The 12,463-nt window shown below is 37.5% G+C and overlaps 2 long non-coding RNA genes across 2 annotated transcripts; one reads left to right on the top strand and one right to left on the bottom strand.

Moving 5' to 3' along the window:
• Positions 1-423: 423 nt before the first annotated feature.
• Positions 424-11,770, bottom strand: LOC132614734 (uncharacterized). Its single transcript, XR_009572429.1, has 4 exons — positions 9,826-11,770; positions 9,431-9,724; positions 9,244-9,344; positions 424-1,009 (listed from the first exon to the last, which is right to left on the bottom strand). It is a non-coding gene; the product is annotated as an uncharacterized LOC132614734 (long non-coding RNA).
• Positions 2,676-5,102, top strand: LOC132616127 (uncharacterized). Its single transcript, XR_009573001.1, has 2 exons — positions 2,676-3,211; positions 3,713-5,102. It is a non-coding gene; the product is annotated as an uncharacterized LOC132616127 (long non-coding RNA).
• Positions 11,771-12,463: the final 693 nt, after the last annotated feature.

Here is a 12,463-nt window from a genome sequence, read left to right as displayed (position 1 = left end):
GGGTAACAAATTTGGTTAGTAAGTTCGATAGTAAATTATCCTAAATACATTAGTAATCAGTTAGCAATCTTAATTAAGAAAATTATGTTGGTATTTAGTTGATAAATTACCAATAGATTTTAAATTCGTTAGTAAGTATGACTATCTATTTTGTAACTTACGTTAGTAAGTAGTAGTTTTAGAAACAAAAAAAAAAGTTTGTTTGTAATACATTAGGAAGTTTACTGACTGATTGTTAAATTTGTTGGTAATTTATCATTCGTGTTCAATATTCGGTTAGTAATTGATTGGTAATGTATCGGCAATATTACTAACTGAACGGTAATTCGATAATAAAATTTCATTTTATATATTCATATTAAGTAATAGCTGCTTTTAAGAATCTAATAGAGCACGAAAACAAAACAAAAAATAGTGGTTCTTTGATAAACCATAACTTGAATAAAACAATGCAAAATCTGTCTAAAATGAAGAGTTTAAAATAAATCCAAATCTATGAATAAACAATGCAAAATCAGACTAAGATAGATAGTTTTAAGAAACTAAATATGACCCATGTCATTATTTGATGACGAGTCATGTCTAAACTGATGGTGTACCCATAGGGGTGTAGGTAGAGCAGTTATGAGGATTGGCAAACAGACTTGGAGAATCTTATCAACTTGCTCCTGCATTTCTTGCTGCATTTCATGTCTCATTGCATCACGAAATTCCTGTCTCACCTCTGCTCTAATCTCTTTTCTCATCTTATGCTTCATCTCCTCCTTCATTTCTTGAACACATTCCTTCACCCGAGCATCAAAATCACGATATTGAAGTCGAGGAGTTGAAGTAGATGATGGACCAACATTCTCATAAAAAAACTTACTTGCGAACCAAGGCCATAGATGCAGGCCTTCTTAATCCCACACACTTCATCCATGTAAATTTGTGTAAAATCAATTGTTGGAGACTCAGTAGATTCATCTACAGGCTGAGATGCAGATGTGATCTTAGACACTACAGCATCCTGAAAGCAACAAAGATATGATATTATGCTAAGAAAAAACGTCAAGAAATCATAGGGAGGCAACACAAATAATATCAACCAACTGCTTCGTTGGTATTAGCCATTGTAAATAAACAAATTGATTATCGATAAAGGCAACAGTCAAACAAGACAATTATACCAGTAGCTAATTATCATATGAATTCCGCATGGCTAAAATAACAGAAATGTTAAAAATCAACTGCAAACATTCACCCAAATAACAAAGGTTTCTCTTCCAAACCAATTCACCAAGTAAAATGTGTGTAGTAGATGCAGAAATAGTTCCAACATATAAGCAATAATTATACAACAACAACAACAACAACAACAACAACCCAGTGAAATCCCACAACGTGGGGTCTGGGGAGGGTAGAGTGTACGCAGACCTTACTCCTACCAAGGTAGGACGGCTGTTTCCGAAAGACCCTCGGCTCAATAAAAAACATAAAAAGAGGTCAGATAAGGCTAAGAGATTCAAAGCGATATGGAAATGAAGTAACGCAAGCGACACAGATGACATAGAATAATCAAAGCACAGGAAATAACAGATAATAGCATAAATCAGATGTTACATCCCGCATTTTCACAAGTTGGAAGGCGTACGAGTTCAATGACATTAGTAACGGAATAAGTTTGATGAATTTTGAAACTGTTATATATGGTCTTGATATGGTATTTTTTTTTTTAAGTAAACCCCTTTTAGTAAATATTTGATAAGTATGATTTTCTATAGTTATTACTGTTACTACTTCTGGGATACATTTTTAATTATGTGTGCGGTATGAGGACATTTAGAAATGAGATTTTATTTGTTATGGGTACATAAATTATTTTCTCTTATAAAAATCTATCTTTTTCTATTATGAGAATTATTGAAGAATACGTATGATAGATATTTATATATGCACCATTGCTATATTATTACCGTATGAATACTATGTTACCAATTAGATATAGTGATTACTAGATGAAAATATAGAAGGAAGCATATGGTGCTTTTTGTTTACAAGTGTAACATATAGAAAGTCCTCTTAGTTGGAAAATATGTATTATATATTAAATGCTAAGTGGGACAGCAAGGATGGAATAGCTACTATTAAAAGGTGTAGTGACTATGTGGATTAATGGTAGGCATTAATTTTAGTAAATATAAGGAACATTACATTGATAGGATAAGTGTTTCGTACTATTAGTGCGTGAATTTGTTAAAATTCCACATTTTTGTGCATTGGATTTGTCGTAAGTTAATTGACATAAGTTCAAGGACAATATTACTTATGACGTTATAAGTATTTATGCTATGTTTAACAAGTGATAAGTAAGTGTCGTGGAGGTTAAACGAATCGGAGAAAATAAGTTTTGTCAAAGTTTAGAAATTGAACAAGTTATAACGAACTATATGGAATTTTAGTCACATTCAAGTATGCAAATAAAGAGATCATGGTATAAAAGTTTGAGGTCCCGAAATTATTTAAGACTCGAAAGTGAATGACGGTGATTGGAAATAATATTTTGTGTGTACAAAAAGGGACTGTGGACTACTGCTATGTCACAGGATCATGACAATGACTATGGAGTGTATTAAAAATGATTACTTTATAAAAGAATTGAGATTAAGAAATTAATTACTTGGGTAATTTATTAAATTAGTTTTAGTGGGAACAATTAATGAACTAGTGGCTTAATGTGGTAGCACTAGTCCACGTGGGTGCATGGGCTGAAGAGAAAGTGATGACTATTACCACCTATATGTATCTATCTAGACTTGTTGCAAAACACAAGGACTAATTGGGTGGGGCCCACTGCCATAAAGGTAAGTTTACTCACCTATTTTTCTTATATATCCTACTGAAGGTAAAGGAAATTTCAGATTTCAATTTTTAGGGAGGAGCAACGTACAGTGCATTTTCTTTCTTTCTAAAGAATATAGCAAAACATTATTTCTCTTTTGGAAAGAAAAATCATATGGAATTGGGGCAGCAACCTTCTTGCACGAGATTCATTCTCATATGAAATTACATATACACATGGAGTATTTTAAACCAGCAACGTGAATTCTTTTGGCAAGCATCAACATGTTTTATTCTATTTTAGGCAGATTGGGGAAAAAGGAAAATTTGAGGTGTGAAATTGTTGTAACATTCAAGTGATTAGCAAGGTTAAGAAGCCAAGTTGATTAAGGTAATGTTTGATCTCTTTTATACACATTTTGGAGGCAATTTTAACATGTATAAGTTTATGGATATATGATGGAAATAAAAAGTTGTGGATGTTGATGTTGAAAGATGAATTGAGCCGTGTAGGGGCTGCTCTAATTAGGCACGAAAAAATTATTTTAAGTTGTTGTTATCATGGATTATATGGCGAAAGGATTAGAAAGTTAAAGTTAAAATTTTGTTGATATGAACACGTTGTTGTTCGTGTTGAGTTGAAGGAATTGAAAATGTAATTGTATCCATATGTTGTTGTTGGTATTTATGTGTCAACAGGAGAGCAATTGGAAATTTTGGACAGGTGAATATATAGGGGAAGTGCTGCCGGATTTTCGCTAAATTTTAGATAATAGAAAATCTTAAAAGAGAATATGTATAAGCTAGAATATAGGTTCGATAAGAAATAGGCTATGGATTTGTAAACTAGATAATATAGTTACTAACAATAACGTTACTTTTATATAAATAGGCTAAAAGAGCGACGAGACGAACGGATTACGAATAGCCGCTAACAGGTATGTAAAGCGCAACCCTTCTTTCTTTTGGCATGCCTTAGTTTTCAATAGGCTATATCACGAGCCTCGAGGAAATTCTAAATTCGAAATCCGAGTACGTTATGATCCTTATATATATTCTTGGCATTCTTATGTATGATGTGATGAAATATGAACCATTATGTCTTCCAAAGCATTGATTTCCAAACTTTGTACAAAAAGTTGTTTTAAAGAATTCCGTAACTACGAAATGCCATATCTTTTGCATAAAGGCTCGGATTGCTCCAATATTTTTATAGGAGTTTGCATGATGTATAATGAGTATGTTTTACATAGGCGGGCCCGACTCGGGTCAATGCCCATCCGTGGGTCCCGCGACTTTCCTTTATGTAATTCGGACGACTTTTGAAAGGATTTGGTATGATTATCATTTCGAATGTCAAGTATGGTCATTTACTTATATTTGAGTCTATGATAATGATTTTATGCATATGGTTACTCATGACTCTGCTCGTGCGTTCTGTTATATCTTTCGCCGGTTCCCGGGCCGGTTCTGTTGTCGTGCGCACTTTGATATACTCCGGAGTTATGCTGTGTTTATGGTTCACCGAGCTACTCGCAAAAGAAAGTCGGGTTCCACATATATTTGGTGTTATGCTGTGTATGGCGTTATGTTGTGATGTGATATGTGACGGGGATACGGAGATTTGAAACATTCTGGTGTTATGCTGTGTTATGGCGCCATCGACGGGCGGGCGACCATATTCTTCTGTACCTTATGCATGACTTATATTTTGAAAGTAAACATTTTGATATGTTGGATTTATACTTATGTTCTGTACTACTATTTCGTTTATGCCTCAGATTTGTTCCTGTATTTTCTGCTTTGCATACTCAGTACATATTTCGTACTGACCCCTTTCTTCGGGGGGCTGCGTTTCATGCCCGCAAGTACAGACGCACAGTTTGGTGATCCACCAGTTTAGAACACCCTCTTCTGCTGTTTGGAGTGCTCCTCTTATTCCGGAGCCTACATTTTGGTATATATACTTGTTTGATGCATATGTATATATTTGTTCAGGGGTACGGCGGGGCCCTGTTCTGCCATATGTTTCTGTTGGTCTGTTTAGAGGTCTGTAGACGTATTTGTGGGTGTGTGTGCCTACTCCTGTACGGGTGTGTTTGGTATGATCCCATTCGTTATGGCAGCCTTGTCGGCGTGCATTCGTATATGTGTTTTGGGCCGTTGTGCCATTTGATAGCCTTGTCGGCTTTTGATACATTTGATAGCCTTGTCGGCTTTTGGTACATTTGATAGCCTTGTCGGCTTTTGATACATTTGACAGCCTTGCCGGCTTTTTGATATATGTATATGCATATGGTTGCGTTTGAAATATGTCTAAGACAGTTTGATATAATTTGAGGCAGCGTGTGATATTTGTGCCTATATACGTTATCTGTATGTGATTAGATTTGGATAAGTGTGTTACGATTTGATATGTTTGTCTGTCTGGGTGTCCAAGTAGGGCACCAGTCGCGGCCCACGGGGTTGGGTCGTGACATCAGAGCCCAAGAAATTATACTACGATAATGCGACTACTAATAAGACAGGATAATGAGACTATCTACTAGCCTTCTACCCTAATGTGGGTCCTCCAAACCCTCCTATCTAAGGTCATGTCCTCGGTAAGCTGTAACTGCACCATGTCGTGTCTAATTACCTCTCCCCAATACTTCTTTGGCCTACCCCTACCTCGTCTGAAACCATCCATGGCCAACCTCTCATACCTCCGCACTGGGGCATCTGTGTCTCTCCTCTTCACATGCCCAAACCATCTCAATCTCGCTTCTCGCATCTTGTCTTCCACCGAGGCCACTCCCACCTTGTCCCGAATATCCTCATTCCTAATCCTGTCACTCCTGGTATGGCCACACATCCATCTCAACATTCTCATCTCAGCAACTTTCATCTGTTGAACGTGAGAAATCTTAACTGGTCAACACTCCGCCCATACAACATAGTCGGTCTAACCACCACTTTGTAGAACTTGCCCTTAAGTTGTGGTGGCACCTTCTTGTCACATAGCACTCCGAAAGCAAGCCTCCATTTCATCCACCCTGCCCCAATACGATGTGTGACATCATCGTCAATCTCCCCGCTGCCTTGCATAATAGACCCAAGATACTTGAAACTACTTTTCTTCTGGATGGCTTGGGTACCAAGTGTAAGGAACCGACCCCCTTGGCGAGTCTGCGAACCTATGGGCACATGGGCCCCATGAACATGCTGAACATGACATGACATACTCAGGTATTGTGCGTGAGAGGGTGCTTAGCCAGTTCGATATACGCTGCAGCGGTTGGGATCGAACCCGCGACCTTGCAGTCACCTTTACATTCCCCTGAGGGAATCGAACAATACCTGAGTATGTCATGTCATGTTCAGCATGTTCATGGGGCCCATGTGCCCATAGGTTCGCAGACTCGCCAAGGGGGTTGGTTCCTTACACCAAGCCTCACTTCCAAGCCAGCCTCCTGAGGTGCTTCACTAAACTTACACTCTAAGTACCCTGTCGTGGTCCTACTCAGCTTAAACCCTTTAGACTCCAGAGTTTGTCTCCAATCCTCCAGCTTAGCATTAACTCCGCTACGAGTCTCGTCGATCAGGACTATGTCATCCGCGAAAAGCATACACCATGGCACCTCACCATGAATTTGCCGCGTCAATCCATCCATCACCAAGGCAAATAAAAACGGACTAAGAGCTGATGCTTGATGCAACCCCATCACAACTGGAAAGTGCTCTGAGTCTCCTCATACTGTCCTTACCCTGGTTTTGGCTCTCTCATACATGTCCTTGATCACCCTAATGTACGCCACAGGTACACCTTTAGCCTCCAAGCATCTCCATAGGATCTCTCTTGGAACTTTATAGTAAGCCTTTTCTAGGTCGATGAATACCATATGTAAGTCCCTCTTCCTCTCCCTATACTGCTCCACCAGTCTCCTCACAAGATGGATGGCTTCTGTAGTTGAGCGTCCCGGCATGAATCCGAACTGATTCTCTGAAATAGACACGCCTTTCCTCACCCTCATCTCCACCACCCTTTCCCACACTTTCATAGTATGGCTTAGCAGCTTGATACCTCTATAGTTGTTGCAACTCTGGATATCTCCCTTGTTCTTGTATAGAGGGACCATTACACTCGACCTCCATTCTTCAGGCATCATTGCCATCTTAAAGATGACATTAAACAACCTAGTCAGTCACTCCAAACCTGATGGGCCCGCACTCTTCCAAAATTCCCCAGGAATCTCGTCAGGTCCGATCGCTCTTCCCCTGTGCATCCTACGAACAGCACCCTTAACCTCCTCAACCTTAATACTCCTGCAATACCTAAAATCGTGACGCCTTCCTGTATGTTCGAAATCTCTCAACACAATGTCTCTGTCCCCTTCTTCATTTAAGAGTTTGGAGAAGTATGACTGCCATCTCCGTCTAATGAGAGTCTCCTCTACCAATACTTTTCCATGCTCGTCCTTGATGCACTTCACTTGGACCACATCACGTGCCTTTCTCTCCCTCGCCTTGGATAGCCTGAACAATTTCTGATCCCCTCCTTTCTCTTCTAGTTCAGCATAAAAGCGTTCAAAAGCTGCCGTTTTTGCCGTCGAAACCGCCAACTTCGCCTCCTTCCTCGCCATCTTATAAAATTCCCTATTCGTCCACTGCTCCACCTCATCCTTGCTTTCTATCAACTTCACATATGCCACCTTCTTTGCTTCCACCTTCCCTTGAACTTCTCCATTCCACCACCAGTCCCCTCGATGCCGACCACGACTACCTGTCGAGACCCCCAACACTTCCCTTGCTACCGCCCTAATGCAACTAGCCGTCCTATCCCACATACTTGTCACATCCCCAGTACTATCCCAGGCCCCCATAACCTTCAATTTCTCTCCCATATCCACGGCACTAGTCGTGGTCAAACTCCCCCATCTGATCCTAGGTCGGTCATCCACGACCCTCTTCTTCCTCGTCATCTTGATCCCTAAATCCATCACCAAGAGCTTATGTCGGGTTGTAAGATAGTCGCTCGGAATGACCTTACAGTCTTTGCACAGACCTTTATCGTCCTTCCTAAGGAGTAAAAAGTCTATTTGGGTCTTAGCCACTGAACTACGGAAGGTTACCAAGTGCTCTTCCTTTTTTGGGAAACTCGAATTGGCTATCACCAACTCGAAAGCTCTTGCAAAATCCAAAAGTGAGACTCCTCCTCCATTCCTGTCCCCGAAGCCAAAGTATACCTGCAATTAGTATACAATATGTATATATATATAGGTAAAATTTAAGCCTCTTTATACATTTCTAGTTTTCTACTAAGGACTAAAAACTCACCATGGTTGTTTCCTGGTACATGTTCCATTTTGTCAAAGTTGGATTGGCCAAAAACATATCATGCTTAAGAAAATTACTATTTGGACTATACCAGTAGATCAAGTAGAATATACTACGAAAAACAGGTTGCAAATTAAGTCCAAGGTAGATATATATATGTCTATATAGGTGCCGAGAGAGGACAAGAGAACAAAAAGAGAGATGGTATCTTGTGTACTATTATCTGAGCGCCTACAAGGCTACAACAGTAATGTCGTTAAACCTGCAATTGAACTCTATAATCGAGCATATTCCAACTGATAAACATGAGAACCTTACCAGTTCAAATATTTGCATGTCGCTAGCGCAGTTGACTTGTTATGTTAGTGGCTAATGCTTGAAGCAGATGGTTATACTCACATTTACGGCTTAGATTCTGCTCGTGCACATCCAAGTTATGAGACTAATTTGGGTTAGACCAAACTCAAGAATTTAACTAGTTTTTGCTCATTGAAGTACAACATTCAGCCAACTTGACAAATTTATAATAACTTTAGATAGTTGAAAGAACTGTTCTAGCCAACCAAATACATATCTAGAAGAGTTCTATCTTACTATTTTCTAGGATATTTAAGTAGCATATACATGTCTTCTCCTTCGGGGATTCTTTTTTCAAGCTTTTTTCCTTCGTTTGAGTTAAAATTACAAGAGAATCCTCGGAGGCTTATCTATTCAGGATAAAAGACCCTTAGAAGTATCTTCTGAGTACTTATTTCAGTTCATGAAGTTTGCTATCACAGAATACTTTTTGGATTTATTTCTTCTTTCGACGTCCTTCTACTAAGGCTCGTAACAAATTATCACAACAAAGGTATTCGAATTAACATGACACATTTTATGATATTTGATTCTACCTGCTCTATAACTCGATCCTACCTCCTCCATTATTTCAGAGATGCAAACATCTCAGTTCCGTTTTACTATAATAACGACATCGACCTCCCATGTTGTTAACCTCCAATGTCATAACCATGTACTTAATATTTGGTGTAAACATGAGGAATGATTTAAGCAAAAAACCTCAACAAAAATCGAGAAAGATAATTAGCAATGCTTGATGTCACTTACATATATGCTCTTAGACTTCGGGCCCACAAACTCACGTTCGACTTGATATGTGTCTTCTTCAAAAGCTCATGTTGATGAGGGGGTCGTTTTAGTTCGTTTTCCTAAAATTGAAATCGCATCTACCACAATTAATGCATAAGGATAGCTTTGAAGAAATTATTACTTCACGAAATAAAAATGATTCTACCAGTTGTCTTGCATGCTCTCGGTGAGTGAGGGAGCCTCCTGTATGGCGCGAGGGACCAGGTCCTTCACCACATTTCTCACTTAGTCGATTTTTTTGAACATTGTGCAGATTTGGCCTTAAAAGCTCGGCATCCTAGTGAGGCTTCTAGTTCTCCCAAATAGATTGCGGGATATGTTTGCGTTTCTCCTCAGAGGATCTTGCTTCAGATAACATGCCCTTGTATCGTTCTGCACATTTGCTCATAAGCTTATCCTTTATGGAACCTTCAATTACAGTATTCCATTGGAAACGCTTCTGTTTAAAGAGACCAAAAGAAAAATAACACATGAATTGATATAACAGAAATTCTAAATGAATAAACTCCATTAACAAAATGATAGTTAGCATAGCTTTACCTTAAACTCCTCCCAGTAGAAGTCCCTTATCTCTGGTGTAACTGACTTCCAATTATGTCCTTCCGGATCCAGTTTTTCCTTAAATATTTTTGTGTTTGCCCCGGATACATTATTTCTCGGCTCCAGGATTGAATAAACATAAAACATAATATTTTAATACTCTATTTCATTTATACATATCAAACAGAGGCTGTGTGTAGGAGTGTTCATGGTTCGTTTGAATCGGTTTTTATGTAAAAAATAACCAAACCAATTAAGTCAGTTAGTCAAATCATTAAATCAAATCAAACCAAACCAATTAAGTCGGGTTTTTATCGCTTCAGTTTTATCGATTTTTTTGGTTATTTCGGTGTTTTCGATTAATGTCGGGTTTATTAAAATACATTGCAGCCTCATCAAATTTCTCAGCCATACATAGCACACAAATCATGGCATTTTAAGTAAACATATTTGGGGAAGATATAAAGACAGGGTAACTACCAAGGAGGTAGAAAAGGAAGAATCTGGTTAAGCTGGGATGGAAGTTGATATACAAGTGACCTGATTAATGATACAAACCAGTTTATACATGAGTTGGTGAAGGATAGAATAGTTAAATTTGAGTGTTTGGTGATTGTGATATATGGCTTTAATATTGCTAACAAATGGAAGTCTTTATGGGATAACTAAGGAAACTTGTCTCACATATACGACTAAGTCATGTTCTAGTTTCTGGTGAACTCAATGCAGTCATATATCTAACAGATAGTAATAATCTTGTCAATGTTGTTGAGGTCAAAACATTTCACATAAGATGTACGTATGCATGTAATGTATATATATGAAGTCGGTTTGGTTCGGTTTTTTCCCCGTTGTTTTCTACTTAAAACTAAACCAAACCAAATATCATTGGTTTTTAAAGTTTAAAACCAAACCAAACCAAAAAAATGTCTGTTTTTTTCTCGGTTCGTTTTGGTTTGGTTTTTCGGTAACACCCCTACTGGTGTGTGTTATCAGTGGCTTTGGCGACAATATAAGAGCTTACAGAGGTAGAGGAAGAAAGGAAAAGAATTATGAAACTGATGGAAGTATTGGCAAAGAGATGAGGACTAGGTATAAATTATAAGATCCTGTTTTTGCATATTTTGAAATGATATAGACATCAGTCAACAAGCTACTTTCTTCAAGAATAAAATTTTCTATATTGATTTAAAAACACCTCAATTCTGTAATTCTTTCCCCAGCTATGCAACTTAAGATAACCGACAGAACTTCAAAAGATCTATAAAAAATAGTATGGAAAGAAAACCAACAGAACTTATTTTTTTGCGTGAAGTGATACAATGTAAATGGGACATTACTTGTTAGTCTTAACCTCCAAGGACGATTTCAATTTGAATACGGGTACCATTAGTTGTGTTTGACTGTTGATACAATTTCATTTCTAGGTGTATAAAGCCCAAAAGATGAAGATGGTACAGATATGTTGACTGCTGCGATGTAATGACCCAAAATAAATGAGTCATGTGAGAGGCACATGAAAGAGTCACAAGACTATCTCCACCTCATATAAAATACAACAAACAAATATCACTTGGAGCGGTTATGAATATGGATGGTATGTTTACCCCTTTCCTTCTCTCTCTTACCTTCCCTAAATCTGAATTCCTTTACTCTTCTCGGCGTGGGACTCAACATAGGAGGAGATGTCAGTGGATTTGCGTTCCTTTTTTCCAGGATATCTACTTGGTTGCAATTCCACAGCTATACGTGATGAAAAAATAACATAATTACTGAATCATGGTTCGATCTAATTATAACAAGAATAAGTAATTATTGATATATCACTCCAAGAACTAGATGCCTTTGCAAAGTTAAGGAATACATGTGTTAAAGATAAAAAGATAAAGACTTGAACATCACTATTTCAGAATGTAGTTCCGAAATCAACTACTTCCTCTCACTAAATGAGAATGAGGGATAACTGTTCAAACAAACAACATGAATAACTATTAAACAAAATACTATGTATCAACCCACCAAACAAAATACTACTCCATGTTTTAATTTATGTGAACCTATTTTCTTATAATTTAGACCTTTATGAAATGATTTATAGTCACACAAACCATACGTGACTCATTTAACACCACAAGTTTAAAAGTTTTTTCCTCTTTTTTAAACTCTCTGCCTAGTCAAATGGTTTCACATAAATTGAAACGGATGGAGTATTAAACAAAATACTATGTATAGTGGTGAACGTGGGCTGAAATTGGAGAAGGAAAAACTGAAATAATGGCGCGAGTCTGTGTATTTCGGGAAAGTGGAGGGTTTAGGCGGCATAAGTTTTTGCTTCATTTTTTTTTACTTCTTCTTAACTCTCCACTTTTCTTTACACTTTCAAATATAAATGACTTCTCCCGTTTTTATATTTGGAGTATTTTTATAAATCTTTTTAGATTCTTATTTTATTTGCTTGAATTAATTACAAAATATAAATTTTGTCAGATTATAGCTGATCTTTTTAAGTTCGGATATGCGACGAAATTAATATTAATACTAAAATTTATGAGAATATGCAAGGACAAAAATTTAATTAATATACTTAGTATTATGTTAACCATGTAAAAACACTACACTGCATATTTAAATTTTCACA

This window comes from Lycium barbarum, chromosome 10 (genome assembly GCF_019175385.1).
Source record: "Lycium barbarum isolate Lr01 chromosome 10, ASM1917538v2, whole genome shotgun sequence".
Classification (NCBI taxonomy): Eukaryota; Viridiplantae; Streptophyta; class Magnoliopsida; order Solanales; family Solanaceae; genus Lycium; species Lycium barbarum.
Note: the sequence above shows the minus strand (reverse complement) of the source record. Positions and strands in the feature narration are given on the sequence as shown.